The 16,118-nt window shown below is 44.9% G+C and overlaps 1 long non-coding RNA gene across 7 annotated transcripts in view; it reads left to right on the plus strand.

The window, feature by feature from the left end:
* Window positions 1-16,118, plus strand: part of LOC101902884 (uncharacterized) — a 484,977-nt gene that overhangs the window by 84,127 nt on the left and 384,732 nt on the right. For all 7 annotated transcript variants that reach the window (XR_009491829.1, XR_009491825.1, XR_009491824.1 and 4 more), the window contains one exon: window positions 2,501-2,611. This is a non-coding gene — a long non-coding RNA (uncharacterized lncRNA). The remainder of the gene's footprint in view (window positions 1-2,500; window positions 2,612-16,118) is intronic.

Here is a 16,118-nt window from a genome sequence, read left to right on the forward strand (position 1 = left end):
AAGTTTCCTGACTTGTAAAAAGGGATAATAACAGCGCCTGCGTCTTAAGGTCATAGAGAAGAGTAACCGGTGTGATGGCAGGCAAGCGCTGGACGGGACCTGCCACACAGCAGGCGGTCAAGAAACGTTAGCTGTGTGTGCGGCTCCGGAGTTTTACAGGTGATGGGCACGTGGAAATCAAGTCCTTCCCTTGAATGTCACAGAGGGAAAATGTACATGATGCCTCATGGGCTCTGGTCCCCACTGGACTCTGACCTTGGACACTGGCTCGTTTTGCTCCACTGACCTCCTGGCATTTCTTCCTACACGTTCAGCATCCAAACCTTCATGTTTGGTGTCTCTTCTGCTGGGATAGTCTGCTGTTGAATAGCCTCGTGACCTACTCCATCAGGACATATTCTGAGCCTTGCTCAAATTTTGTCTGTTGGAGAGAGGACTTGGTTTTCCATCCATCTGAAGTGGTACCCTCACCACCATGCGAGTCACTTGTCTTATCCCTCTTTCCCATATTACTTGCCTTTTTATCACTACCTGTGTGTTATGTATTAACTGAAATAAATTTATTATCTGGCTCCTCTACGAGAATGTAAGACCCATGAAAGTGGAAGTTTTGTCTTTTCCTGTTGCTGTTCATTGCAACTCTTCTGACGTCTTAATTGGTGCCCAAAATACAAAAGTGAAAGTGTTAAGCAAAAGTGTTAGTCACTCAGTCATGTCCCACTCTTGCGACCCCACGGACTGCAGCCCGCCAGGCTCCTCTGTCCGTGGGGTTTTCCAGGCAAGAATACTGGAGTGGGTAGCCATTCCCTTCTCCAGGGGATTAAATATCAATTAAATGAATGAACAAATGAAACATGTATATGTAATTCCCATTTTAAGGAGGAAGACTTGCAGGGTCACAGAGTCAATAAGTTGCTGAATCAAAACTCTTGTCTGGGGACTTCCGTGGTGGTCCAGAGGTCAAGACCTCACCTTCCAATGCAGGGGGTGTGATCCATCCCTCATTGGGGAGCTGAGCTCGCACATGTGGAAACAAAAAATGAAACATAAACAACGGAAGCAATATTGTAACAAATTCAACAAAGACTTTAAAAATGGCCCATGTTAAAAAAATGTAAAATAAGCTCACACAGGAATCTCCATTTTGTCTCTGGTTTATCCCCAAAATGAGGAAGAGTGAAAGCATTGTCAGGAATACTCTGGGCCTTGACCTTCCTTTTATAACTTTTGACATGAGGTAACTTTCAACTTAAATATATAAAATTTGTATCTGAATGATTGCCATCTTTCTTATCTGGGAGTTTCTCAGCCCATGTGATATTAATTTGATTGGAGATATTCCACATGTATGTATAAGGAAGACATTAGGGATTTTCTCTTTCTTTTTTTTTGACATTTGTTTATTTGGTTGTGGCTGGTCTACGTTGTGGCAGGAAGGCTCTTCAATCTTCACTGCGGCATGTGAGTGGTTGGTTGTGGCATATGAGATCTAGTCCCCTGACCAGGGCTGGAACCGGGCCCCTGCATTGAGAGCTTGGAGTCTTAGCCACTGGATCACCAGGGAAGTCCCTAGGGCTTTTTTTTTTTTTTAATTTCTATTCTTCTCGAGATTTATATACTTCCTCAAAGTCTTGTGACTTTCACAAAGCTCCTGGTAATAAAGGTTTGCCCCTGTTCCCTCAGTCTTCCTGTGGTTCCCCTTGCCGGAAATAGAAGAAGGTCTCCTGTCTATGACTAGGTGTTTGTACCGTTCCCTTCACCCTAGAGGGAAGATGCCTCTCCCATCTAGGCGGTGCGGCATCTCCCAAGTTGCATGCTGAAATAGTCTTCGTGGTCTTCTAGGATTTCTGTGTAATGTAGAAATCCATGTCAGTCTTGGAAACTGCATTTGAGTGAACCCGTTAAAGTTGTCGACTTATTGGAAGAGACTGATGATGGGTAAGATTGAAAGCAGAAGGAGAAGAGGGCGACAGAGGATGAGATGGCTGGTTGGCGTCACCGATTCAGTGGACACGAACTTGGGCGAACTCGGGAAGACAGTGAGGGATGGAGAGGCCGGGTGTGCTGCAGTCCATGGGGTCACGGAAAGCTGGACACGACTGAATGACTGAACGACAACAACAGTGAAAGTTGTCAGGCGAGATACTGAGAGAGCAGACAAGTGAATGAAGCATCTGCCTAACGTTCTGAAGACGCAGATTATTATCCTCCTGGGTTTTTGTCGCTACTCTGTTTGAGGAAGCTGAGTTGGCTAAGTGTGACTCTCACTACCACCACATTCTGAAACATAAAACTCCAAGGCCATCAGTGGAAAAACCCAACAGGAAATTGGCCAAATGCTCACCTGTCCACTGGCCAATACCCACTTACACTGTGGAGAGCAGAGCGTAGCTCTGGTCCTTGCCAAAGACTCACCTAGCTTAGAAGGCTCCTGATGTGATCCGTTCTCACACATCCCTGCTGAGGGTCAGGTACACAAGAATATCTTCTTGTTTTTCAGTTCAGAAGAGGAGCTCGCCTCGCTGCTCAGGGCCCCAGTGTCCTCTGGACTTCTGGGACTACTGAATTCAAGACATGATTTTGCTGCCTGTTGCATTCCATTTTGGACACAGTAAGTCATGTTCTCTTTATATCTGGAACAGAAGCCTGATTGTTTTATTTCCGGGCAATGGGTCTTAGGATCCATCAGCAGCTTGGCTCTTGAAAAATGACCTGTGGGCATTTTCCTCTGCCACTTAACTCAGACATGGAAGGAGACAAGCCTAGTCCATATCTCTTCCTGCTGCTGAAAGAGTTCAGAATGTGTGTGTTGTATTTTTGGTAGTTATTTATTCGGCTATGCTGAGTCTTTGCTGTGGCATGTGGGATCTTTAGTTGCAGCCTGTGGGATCTTAGTTCCCTAACCAGGGTTGAGCCTGGGCCCCTGTCGTGGGAGCGTGGGGTCTTAGCCACTGGACCACCAGGGAAGTCCCATCAGAAGATACTGAGTTCAAGAAGACGAAGCAGCCGTCTTGGCTCCAAAACCCAAAGACTCCTGTAGGGAACGCCCCTAAAGGCATGTTTGTCCCACAGATTCTCCCCACCTTCATCTATCTCCCAAATTTCCTAGCCAATTTGCACTAAGCCCTCGTAGCCGAGACTCTCCAAGGAGACCTCCCTCCAGCGATGATGGTCGTGCAGGGGGCTGCCGCTGGTGACGTCAGACCCATTGGCAGGAACCACAGTGGCGCTTCTGACAATATGCCAAGAGCCCTAGGAGCCAGGCATGAGGTGGGGAGTCCAAATAACCGTTCCTGCCCACGCTGCCCTCTACTGGGACAACTACCACTAATTAAAGGCCATCTGTGGAGACCATACAGGCTGTCCTGCCAGAAACAGCCAGATGTCAGCACATGATTCCAGCCTATGACCTCTCCTACGATATTAACGTGGATTATTTATGGGTGGGCTGAGGTGGTTTCCCTGTATGAGCCTCCTTCCTGGTGCATGGCTTACGAAGTTATTATATATAACTTTATGACGCTACCATTAATTTTGAGTCTTGCCAAGTTCCAGACCTATATGCTCTGTCGTGGGTTTCTGGGCCTGATTCAACAATAACAGTTAGTAAAAACACTCCAATGTCTCATTTCTCCATGTTTTCCATGGGTTCTACATGAGTATAGATATGAATATTCTCTTCATGGGGATTCGCTGGCCTGTAGTTCTGCCAACTGTCTGTGAACTACCCTCTCCTTCAATTTTAGAGGGGTGCCAAATGAGGGCCTTTTTAAGACTTGAAAGAGAATTGCATGTCATCGTTTTTGATGGTGTTCTCTGTGCTCTTCTAAGTTGTGAGTTGTAATGCTTTCTATCCAAAGCAACTGCTGGGCCAATTAGTTTACCTCACGAGGGACAGGAAGCTGGGTGGATACAGAATGAAGAGTCGTAAAAGGTGAGCTCCTGTCCCAGCTCCGCTGTCTCCATGTCATGGGGTCTTGGGCAACCGCCCGCTCTTGGAGGCTGCAGGCTGTTCTTTCATACATCTCTACTCTGTGTGTCTTACACATCATGGTGTGGACAGTTACCTCTGAAACAAACATGGATAGGTTTAATAGAAACATCTATATAGATCAACTGATAACCAGCCTTCACGCTGAATCTGCATTTTGTGAAATATAAAATTTATAAAATTTAAAAACACTATTGGGTTGGCCAAAAAGTTCATCTGGGTTTTTCTGTGATCCTGACATTATTCTCTTTTGTCTTACCTTAAAGGAACATCACAAAGAGAAAGCGAGATACATGAGCAATTCTGATTTGACACGTTTGAAAGGATTCTTTATGTAGACAAGGTCATATTTTTCATCTTTGAATAATTTTTTCTCTTGCTTCTCACCCTTCCAACCAATAGCTAAGGGATAAAAACTCCATTTCTACAATACCTCACCCTTACACCTTGTATCTAATTATTTTTAGATTCTTCAGTGCCTGTCAACTCAGTATAAAGTATTTATCCTCCAAGTTTAAAAAAATCTTTAGAAGAAAAAAAAAGATTTCAAATTTGGACTGAAATTTCTCTGTAAAAATTAGCCGTAAGGTCTCCTTCTGGCCTCTGTCTCCCGGTTGTTCTCTGTCTCACTTCTTGTCCATACCCTTTAACACGTTTCCAACACTGGCTCTGCAAGGAAAGCGTTGCCCTGGAGTCCCACCCTGGAGGCTCTCTGAATGCCTCACATGGTGTCCCTCACATCTGCTCTCGTACTTACTTAATTCTCCTTAGCACTTGAGAAGCACCTTGGTAGCAGAGACTCCAGAATCTTCACTAGTGCCTTGTTGTTTAAAAGTGTTCAGTAAATAGTTATACAGTTGGGTTGAATGGTAACACTAACCCCAGGTGTCAGCCGTGAGACTGTTTTTGGATGGAGCAGCTCGTGCTGCGACTTCTCTTCAGAAGCCCGCAATGGGCGTCTGTTGCAGCAGGCGCTGCTGTTTTCCGTGGTTAGCGTCCAGCGTGTCTGCTTTCTTGGTAAAAAGGAGAGACGTCAGCCCACTTTGTTCCTGTGTCCTCCCTTCCTCCCTCTAGAGGACATTCGGGTCAGTCAGTCAGGGGGCTCCCTGGTGGCTCAGTGGTAAAGAATCTGCCTGCCAGTGCCAGAGACCCAGGTTCAATCCCTGAGGAAGACCATGGCAACGCACTCCAGGATTCATGCCTGGAGAATCCAATGGACAGAAGGGCCTGGTAGGTTACAGTCCACGGGGTCACAAAAAGTTGGATAGGACTTAGCCACTGAGAAATGACAGCAGCAAAGTCTGTCAGGACTACAGTTGCTGGATAAAAATATGAGAAACTCAATTAAATTTAAATTTTAGATAAACAACACATAACTTTTTAGAGTAAGTACATCTCCCATATGGTAGGACCTATCTTTGCTCAGGTAGACCAAGAGGAAAACTTGTATTTTGTGTCTTGGAGAGAGCCTTTTCTTTCTTGTGTTAGATCTGAGCAAAGGAGCATACAGCTACCTGCAGCCATCCTGTGACCCAGTCTGAGGCGATAGCAGACGCTCGCTGTGGAAAAACTGTCTTCCATCAGGAGCTCGGCGTTCTAGGTGGCTTCAGTGTCCTGACATCCCCATGCCAGCTAGTGCTTTGTTTTTTTCTATTATCACAGCCGAGGAAGAGAACATAGAGAATTTCTTACCATTTAAAAGCACACAAGTATCTTCTTTCTTTTTTCCACACAAGTAACTTCTGCTCAAAGCTTCCTGGACGAAGTTAGTCAAATAGCTTTCCTTAATTCAAGGGGACACCAAGGAAATATTACTCTATATATTCCGCAAAATAGAACAGAAGAAGGTATTGATGAATAATACTGATGTCTGCTCTCCGCCAGCTTAAAAAAAAACCTGGAAATAACTTACCCCCTTGACTTAAGATCAATGATATGTTTGTTGTTATTCAGTGGCTCAGTCATATCTGACTCGTTGTGACCCCGTGGACTGCAGCGTGCCAGGCTTCCCTGTCTTCACTATCTCCCGGAGATTGTTCAAACTCATGTCCATTGAGTCAATGATATATTGAGACAGTGCTGTAAGTTTTACAGGGCTAATACAGGAGACATTTAAAGCCTTCCTTAGTAGTAGCCATTTAAACATTAAAAATTTTTTCCAGTTATTTTTATGTACATTTTTATATACATTCATAGAATGTAAAATCAACATTTGAAAGCAGCATTGATTACATTAAAATGTGCAGTTACCACCTTTCCTTGGTCTCAAAGGGGTAGGTTGGGCCAGGTACCACAGCATCTGTTAGGTAAGGCTGGTATTACCATGGTTACCATTTTCAGAGGAGGAGAATAAGACTCAGTAGTTTAATTGCCTGTCCAAGGCCCGCAGCAGTGAGCGGTAGAGTTAGTACCAAAACACGAGTCTTGTGGCTCCAGCCAGGTTGCCTTTCAGCTGTATTATTGTCCCTCAAAATGTGCAGCAGTGCCATTTCATCTCAAGAAAGTAGTTAGAGCAGCTGAACTTCAGCCAGTTACATTTCACAACTCTTACCTGGGAATCCCCTTTTTTCTTCCAAAATATACAATTCAGTTCTCAACTTGCCCAAGTCAAGGGATTCTTCTGTACCTCCAGTCCTAACAGCCAGGTGGTTTTCTGTTGCCACAAACACAAGCACTTGTGTATACTCCGAAAGCAGCATATAGGATGGAAGCAGAATGTTATTGGGATTATTAAATTAATAGAGTAACACAGCATCCAAGGATGTATGCTATTTTTAGGCTAGTGTCTATGCTGTGCTATTTCCAGGAATAACACCGTATCCAGACATCTATGCTATTATTAAATTAAGGAAATAAAAGAGCATCCAGACAACTGTGCTATTTTCAGATTTCAGTATAGGAAAAAAAAAAAGATTAACAAAGAGAATATGTGCGAAGATCAGGGGAGGGATGTGCACAAAATGGCCCAAACGTCATCTGAGACAAGAAATAATGAACTTGAAAGCCAGAGGGTGGGACCCTTTCCAGGCAATGCTCCCTTTGTTTCCAGTACGCTGCCCTGAGAACTTAGAAGCTAGGCAAGCCTCTGCGTCCAAGGGCCTGCAAGCCAGTTACTAATGGCTTGAGTTGGGGCCATATTGGGATTCAGAGACAGACGCATTGTAACTGCCATCAGCATCGAAACTGATGGAAGAAAGTGGGGATGGTGCTTAAGGATCTTTCCTCTACCACTGGGGATAAAGATTTAATCACTTTAAGAAGCTAAATAGATTCCTTGTCTATATGGTTGTTGTTGCTCAGTCATGTCTGACTTTTTGTGACCCCATGTACTGCAGCATACCAGGCTTCCCTGTCCTTCACTGTCTCCCGGAGTTTGCTCAAAGTCATGTCCATTGAGTCAGTGATCCAACCATCTCCTACTCTGCTGTCCCTTTCTTCTCCCACCCTTCGTCTTTCCCAGCATCAGGTGTTTTCCAGTGAGTCGGCCCTTCGCGTTGGGTGAACAAAGTATTATCTTCATGGTAGAACATGTTAACAGTTTCATAGGAATGGTGTGTGATGAAATTAAGTGAGATACTATGTATAAATCTCCTAGTGCTGAGCACTTATGAATGAATAATTTCAGCTGCTGTTAGCTCTTAGATTATGGATTATTTACTTATGTGTGTGTGCTTAGTCACTCAGTGGTGTCTGACTCTCTATGACCCCGTGGACTGCAGCCTGCCAGGCTCCTCTGTCCATGGGAATTCTCCAGGCAGGAATACCAGAGTGGATTGCCACGCCCTCCTCCAGGGAATCTTCCTGACCCAGGGATCAAACCCAGGTCTCCTGCACTGCAGGCAGATTATTTACTGTCTGAGCCACCAGGGAAGCCCAAGAATACTGGAGTGGGTAGCCTATCCCTTCTCCAGGGCATCTTCCCAACCCAGGAATTGAACCGGGGTCTCCTGCAGTTGCAGGTGGATTCTTTACCAGCTGAGCTTCCAGGGTGTGTATGTATGCGTAAATTGAGCCTAAGAAGACTGGAAGGTATTAAAATAGTTTTACAGCGCAGGGCTGTCAACAGAACTTCCTGTGGCTTGGGGATGTTCTGTGCCTCTGCTGTCCACTGGGCGTATGTGAGTATTGAATACTGTAGCTAGTGCAACTGAGGAATTGGATTTTAATTTAATTAATCTGTAAATTTAGATGGCCGCTTGTGGATTGGAGCTGCCATCAGGGACTGCAAGGTTATGTCAAGATGGAAGATACTTTAGATGTTATCTGATCTAAACCAATTGTTACAGGGGATAATAGACATAATTCAGAGAGATGTAAAATGACATGCGCAGGGTTTCACAACCGCTAAGGGGGCTGAACCAACATTTTGATCAGGCTCCAGTTATCCAAATCAAGGCATCATATTGCCACATGGCATAACAAAATTAAGACCTAAGACAAGGGTAGATTAACAAAAAATATAGGGCCAGATCTTCCTGACTCTAAAGTGTTAGTCACTCAGTCGTGTCTGACTCTTTGCAACCCTGTAGACTGTAGCCTGCCAGGCTCCTCTGTCCATGGGATTCACCAGGCAAGAATACAGGAGTGGGTTGCCATTCCCTTCTCCAGGGGATCTTCCTGACCCAGGGATTGAACACGGGTCTCCTGCATTGCAGGCAGGTTCTTTACCACGTGAACCACCAGGAAAGCCCTCCAAACTCCAAAAGTTATTGTTGTCATCAGTACCATAAATCTCATTACCTTCCAATTTCTGAGCACCTACTCTTTGCTTGGCAGAGAATAGCAAAGGACTTTTTTTTTTTTAACTTCAAACTTCTTTATTTTTTATTGGGGTTTAGCCTATTAACAATGTGATAGTTTCAGGTGAACAGCAAGGGACTCAGCCATAGGTAAACATGTATCCATTTTCCCCCAACACCCCTCCCAACCAGGCAGATCCATAGCACTGAGTTCCATGTGCTGTACAGTAAGTGCTTGTTGATTATCCATTTTAAATACAGCAGTGTGCACACGTCCATCCCAAAGTCCCTAACTGTTTCTTCCTTCTCCCACCCAAGCCCCCTGGCAACCATAAGTTCGTTCTTTAAGTATGAGTGTCTTTCTGTTTTGTTCAGTTCAATTCATTCAGTCACGTCCAACTCTTTGTGACCCTATCCATCACCCATTCCTGGAGCTTGCTCAAATTCATGTCCATGGAGTCAGTGATGATGTCTGTTACTTCTGTTTTGTAGGTGAGTTCATTTGTATCATTTCTTTTTAGATTTCGCATATAAGGGATGGAAAGGACTGTTCTTTTGACCTCTGTGCTGAAATGCCTCCCTGCCGGACCATAAAACTACTGAAAACCCCTGTATCTTTTAAAAAATATTTATGAATTTATCTGGCTGTGTCGGGTCTTAGCTGTGGCATCATGTGGGATCTTTCACTGTGGCACATGACTCTGGTTGTGGCACGTGGGTTTAGCTGCTCCAAGGCATGTGGGATCTTAGTTTCCCAGCCAGGGGTGGAGCCTGCATCCCTTGGATTGCATGGTGGACTCTTAAGCACTGGGCCACCAGGGAAGTCCCATAACCCCTGTATCTTTGTAGGATTTATCGTACATGCTTTGGAGCGTACGTGTCTTACAAAGGCCTCCAATGTGCTAGTCATCTCATGGCTCTTCTGATGGACTGATGGGCACCATGCCATCGATCTAAGTAGACTAGTGTACTGTTCTGTGGAATGTCTAGATGGTCCAGGTCTCTGCAGACAGTATTTTGGCAAAGGTTGAAAGGCTTCCAGGTGGTGCTAGTGGTAAAGAACCCGCCTGCCAGTGCAGCAGCCGCAGGTTCCATCCCCGGGTCGGGAAGACCCCCTGGAGCAGGGCACGGCAACCCACTCCAGGATTCTTGCCTGGAGAATCCCATGGACAGAGGAGCCTGGCAGGCTACAGTCCGTGGGGTCACAAAGAGCTGGAGACAAACTTATAAACTAAACTATGACATCCGGTTAAGCATCTAAAACTTAACTATTTAAAAACATAAACCCAAGGGGCTTGCCCGGTAGTCCAGTTGTTATGGGTCCACGCTCCCATTGCCTGCACGGGGAACTAAGATTCTGCATGCCACGTGGCAGCCAAATATGTACATAGAAATATAAATCTGTCCTTAGCTCATAGCCACTCAGGGAAGACCAGAGTGATCTACAGTTTGCTGATCTCTGATTTAACCCTTAAAATTTTTAAGGGTGGCATGAACGTCTGCCATCTTTTCAAGATGAAATATTGATATTGACTTACAGTCTCATCCAGGAGAGGGGATAGTTCAGAGCTCCCACTTGCCCTCTGCTTTGATAGCTCTCACCCTACCGGCCAAGGACCAATCACGTACGTTTAGTCGCTTGTGTCTGACTCCTTGTGACCCCATGGACTGCAGCACGCCAGGCTTCCCTGTCCTTCACTCTCTCCCAGAGATTGCTCAAACTCATGTCCTTTGAGTCAATAATACCATCCAACCGTCTCAATCCTCTGTCCCCCCTTCTCCTCCTGTCCTCAATCTTCCCCATATTCAGGGTCTTTTCCCTTGAGTCAGCTGTTCACGTCCACTGTGGGACATTCCATCCATATGTGCAGGGACAAGAGAAAGGACCACTCAGGGATGCTGAGGAAGGTCTGGGCGGCGCATCATAGCATTCACCTTCCACGATTGGGAGACTTTACCATGTTTCATTTTTTAATAAAGCTATGTACATAGAGCTTAGCTCAATCCATAATTTGAGCTTTGACAAGCACCATCAGAAGCAAACACTGCCTGAAAGAAAATAAGCATTTTGAGCAAAAAAAAAAAAGCCTGTTGACAGAACTAGGGTAGGACGCGGAAACCCTTTTGTCTACCAGACAAAGAAGGGGCGGCATGAAGAGGAGGTGGACTGAGAGGTGGCGGGGGGGGGGGGGGGGTCTAGCCTAGCAAACCACTAGAAAGAAAGCTTTTTTACAGCAGCCCCAGGAATCTTATTGAGACCTCATAAAATAACGCAAACCAGGAAAACAACACTCTATGCTAAGTGTCTCTTTCGCTGTTTTACAGACTGGGGTAAGATTTTATGAGCTATTTGGTTTTCCCTTTGGACGCCTCTTTAGAAGTTCCTGGTTCTTCAGCCAGTTAGTTTAACTTTGGGCTAGAGAGAGAGAGGACTCCAAAATGGGATAGTAACCGTTGAGGCTTTCTGACGGCAGTCCCTAGATGTTGACCCCAGCAGGGGCTTAGTGAACTCATAGATGAGTTTGCCAACAGGATATCTACACCTCGGTCCCTCGGTTAGAAAGATCAAGTCTGTTGCCTATGGGAGTATGACGCTGCGGTGGGGGGGCAGTCCCTCAAGGTCTTCAGTGAGTTCCGGCAAGGAACAAGCCGTCAGATACTAGTTATATGTTTCCTGGGTGCTGAGCCAGCCACAAAAATATGGAGTTTTAAGTTCTAACAACTTAAAATATCCTCTCCTTTCAAGATGATTTGACTATCAAAATGGAAAGGAAATGGAAAGGAAATGGAAGCCAACCTCCATTCACTGTCTACATAGGAAAAAAACAAAAACAGCAACCTCTTCCTGGGTAGTTCTTTGGTCAAACTCTCGGGCTGACAGTGATCCACAGAACACTGGTCATTAGTTTAAACAAACAAGAACTCACCCTGGTCTTCAGTGTGCTTCTCCAGTTATTTAAGGGATTTCAGAGCCCATGAGGGGACTTCCCTGGTGGTCTAGCAGTTAAGAGTCTGCCTGCTAATTCAGGGGACTTGGGTTCCATTCCCTGGTCCGGGAAGATCCCCCATGCAGCAGGGCAGTTAAGCCCATGTGACACAACTACTGAGCCCAAGCACCTAGAGCCCGTGCTTCTCAACAAGAGAAGCCACCACAGCGAGCAGCCCGCACACCCCAACCAGAGAGTAGCCCCACCTGGAGAAAGCCTGCACGCAGCATTGAAGACACGGTTCTGCCAAATATATAAATAAATAAAATGTAGCAACCATTTAAAAAAGGTACACGCATCAGCCATCTCTTAGATGGTGATTTCCAATGAAAGCATCGAGCTAGAGGGCGTACCAGCACTCCGAGTTGCAGATGGACCCTAGACCCGTTTGGACCCTCTCGTTAAGTCAGTTCCATTCTTAGGTAGACTTTCTGCTTCAGGTGGTAAATAAAGGCATCTGTTGAGTGTTCACCCTGTTCACTGAGATACCACATGATCTCCTCGGCTGAAGAGACATGAACTGCATAAAAACTGACCTCAATCCTCTTCTCACTCAGAGACTCTGAGTTGATTTCTGGGTCTAGGAAGGCAGTCTTTTGTTGACCTTGGGCAAATAGAGCTTGGCAGTTGCGAGAATGGTAGGAAATTTTCAATATTGTCCAAAAGGCTCCTGTGTAACCTGATGAAAGGGCCTGTGAGCAGACTCTGTTCCCATCACGAAACTTTTCTAAGCCTCCCTTTTCTACATGACTTCTTAAGTTGGAACAATACTTTTTTCATGATCAACATCATGAGACTTTTCTGTGTGTGAGAAGTACTTTTGATGATACTAAGTGAAAGAGTTAGTTGCTCAGTTTTGTCTGACTCTTTGCAACCCTCATGAACTGTAGCCTGCCAGGTTCCTCTGTCCATGGAATTCTCCAGGCAGGAATTCTGGAATGGATAGCCATTGCCCTTCGCCATGGGATCTTCTGCACCTGCGATCAAACCAGGGCCTCCTGCATCGCAGGCAGTCTTTACCATCTGAGCCAGGGAAGTGGCGTGTTAACATGAGATCTAGTTTTTATTATTACAATCATTTAATTCAGTACTGGCTTTCAAGTTGCAAAACATCAATTTATATTCCATATATATGTATTCATATGTGAAATTTGTTTTTCTTTTTCTGAGTTACTTCATTCTGAAGACTCTGATGCTGGGAGGGATTGGGGGCAGGAGGAGAAGGGGACAACAGAGGATGAGATGGCTGGATGGCATCACTGACTCGATGGACGTGAGTCTGAGTGAACTCTGGCAGCTGGAGATGGACAGGGAGGCCTGGCGTGCTGCGATTCACGGTGTCGCAGAGAGTCAGACACACTGAGCGACTGAACTGAACTGAACAGGCTCTAAGTTCATCCACCTCACTAGAACTGACGCAAATGCATTCCTTTTTATAGCTGAATAATATTCCGTTGTATTTATGTACCACACGTTCTTTACCCATTCTTCTGTCGATGGACATCTAGGTTGCTTTTCTGTGCAGCTGTTGTAAATACTTCCTCAGGGCAGGAATAGAGACGCACACATAGAGGACAGACTTTGGACACAGCAGAGGAAGGAGAGGGTGGAAAGAATCGGGACAGTAGCGTTGACGTCTGTACACGACTATGTGCAAAGTCGATGACCCGTGTGAGGCCACTGCACAGGCACAGGCAGCTCAGCCCAGCGCCCTTGGTGACCTAGAGGGGTGGGGGATTGGGGAGAGGTTCAAGAGGGGAGGGTGTATACGACTGATTCGTGTTGTTGGATGGCAGAAATCAAACACAATATTGAAAACAGATTATCCTCCAATTAAAAGAAAAGTTTCAAGTTATATGAGGTGGGGGGGAGAGAAAATGAATGAGTGAGGGAGAAAGAGAGGAGAGAGAGATGACTTTAACAAAAGTCAACAAGATGTTTAACGAGGCTCAATGTGATTTTATTACACTCCTTGATGGCTTTATACTCATAAAGCATGACACCCACTGTATGCTCGATTGTGTATATTGCTGTGCTCAGCTCTCTACAGGACCACGGGTTGCTTGCTCAGGACTGTAATCTATAAGGAGATGATATCTACATAACTTTCCCTGTATAAGATCATTCACAAACCGATTTTGGAAGAACATCAATAAATGCTTTTGAGCTTTGTTTAAAGTGGAATCAGTTGTATATGTGATTTTAGTTCAAACCTTGGAGGGAGAAAGTGCTATTCTAAATAGCCCAGGTTTATTAAATTAGAAACACAAAGACATGACTTGCAACAGGATAATAAAGTTGGAGAGGAACTTTAATATTATTTAATTTTTTTGAGAAGTAAAGCATCTGAGGGCTGTTAAAATTAATTAACTGTTTAGTAGCAAAACAGACAGGGGCTCTGCGTGCCTTGCTCACTGCTGTGTTCCTCCCTCCAGGAGCACTGGTCCTCAGCCAGGGGGTATTTTGTCCCCCCATAAATGCCCCAGGGGACATTTAACAAGGTCTGGAGACGTTTTTGGTTGTTACAAGTGGGAATGGGGGATAAAAGTGTTACTAGCATCTAGAGGCCAGAAATTATGCTAACCATGCTACCCTGCTCAGGACTGCCCCTGAGGCAAAAAGGATGACTTGGCCCAAAGGTCAAGGGTTCAGGGGTTAAGCCCTGCCCTAGAGAGAAAAAAATTTAGTGGGCAGATCACTGCATTCCCAAGGTCTAAGAAGCAGGTACTGGCTGGCATATGCAAACTCAACAGGAATGGTGTCAGTACCCAGGGGTGAAAACTGGTTCTTTCAGGGCCAGGGAAAAGAAAAGAAAAGAAAAAAAAAAAAAGGAAGGAAAAGGGAAGGAAGAACGAGAAAGAGAGAGAGAGACAGAAAGAAAATTCATTCTTTTAAATATATTGGGCTGGCCAAAAAGTTTATTCAAGAAAGAAAGAAAGGAAAGAAGAAAAGAAAGAAATTCTTTTAAATATATTTGGCTGGCCAAAAAGTTTGTTCAAGAAAGGAAGGAAGGAAGAAAAGAAAGAAAAAAATTCTTTTAAATATATTGGACTGTCCATAATGTTCGTTTGAGAAAGAAAGAAACTCATTCTTTTATATATATCGGGCTAGCCAAAAAGTTTGTTCAGGAAAGAAGGAAGAAAAGCCAGACAGAAAGAAAGACAGAAAGCATATTTTAAAAAGTACATTGGGCTGACCAAAAATTTCATTTGAGAAAGGAAGGAAAGAAGGAAGAAAGAAAGAAGAAAAAAACCCTCATTCTTCTTTTAAATATATTGGGTTGGCCAAAAAGTTTGGATGTTTTTCCATTAGATCTTATGGAAAACCCAAAGGAAATTTTTGGCCAACCCAATAATAAAGCACAGATACACATACAATATATAAATGGATATACAGTATATCTGTGACACTAAAAATTTCATGGAGAGGAGGAGCAATTAGGAAAAGTCAAAAGAAGTTTTCTTGGAAGAGTGATAGTGAAAAGAAAAAAGGCTGGGAAACACTGCTGTAGCATGGCACCACTTTCTCTTCCCCCAGCCTCTGCAGGGCCCCTGGCTTGGGAACAAGTGCCCTGCATCTTCCACCACTGTTCCCGACTGTATGTTGGAACCACGATGCCGCTCTCGAGTGTTTCTCGGCCCGTTACTTCCGGGAAGCAGAGACATGGCGGCAGTCCCTTGGTGATGGCCTGTCCTTTTGTTTTCTGTGAATTAAAGACAAAAAGGCCCCTTTGAGGAAGGGGCCAGGAAGGGTGAGAAAGAGCTTGAAGGAACAGTGTGTTGTGAAAAGTGAAAGTGTTAATCGCTCAGTCGGGCCCCACCCCATGTATGCTGGCCGTCCCCCAAATCAGGGACCATTAGGACAGGGGAAGTTTGCCCCAAGTTTCCAGCAGCTTGAGTGTTTTTTCCTGAGACACTGATGGTGGCCAGAGTTGGATGGTCGGTGGGCACATCGACCTCATGAAGTGAGTCATGAGAATGTTTTTATTGCTTCACTTTTCTCAACCCATCTGTGAGCTCCTGGGTTGCTGCTGTTCAGTCACTAAGTCCTGTCTGACTCTTTGTGACCCCGTGGACTGCAGCACACCATGCTTCCCTATCCTTCACTATCTCCCAGAGTTTGCGCAAACTCATGTCCATTGAGTCGGTGATGCTATCTAACCGTCTCATCCTCTGTTGCCCGCTTCTTCTTTGGCCTTCAGTATTTTCTAGCATCAGACTCTTTTCCAATGATTTCATATCAGTGGCCAAAGTATTGAAGCTTCAGCTTCAACATCAGTCCTTCCAGAGAATATTCAGGACTGATTTCCTCTAGGATTGACTGGTTTGATCTCCTTGCTGTCTAAAGGACTCTCAAGAGTGTACAGCACCACAGTTAGAAAGCATCAGTTCTTCAGTTCTC

Source organism: Bos taurus, chromosome 19 (genome assembly GCF_002263795.3).
Source record: "Bos taurus isolate L1 Dominette 01449 registration number 42190680 breed Hereford chromosome 19, ARS-UCD2.0, whole genome shotgun sequence".
Lineage (NCBI taxonomy): Eukaryota > Metazoa > Chordata > Mammalia > Artiodactyla > Bovidae > Bos > Bos taurus.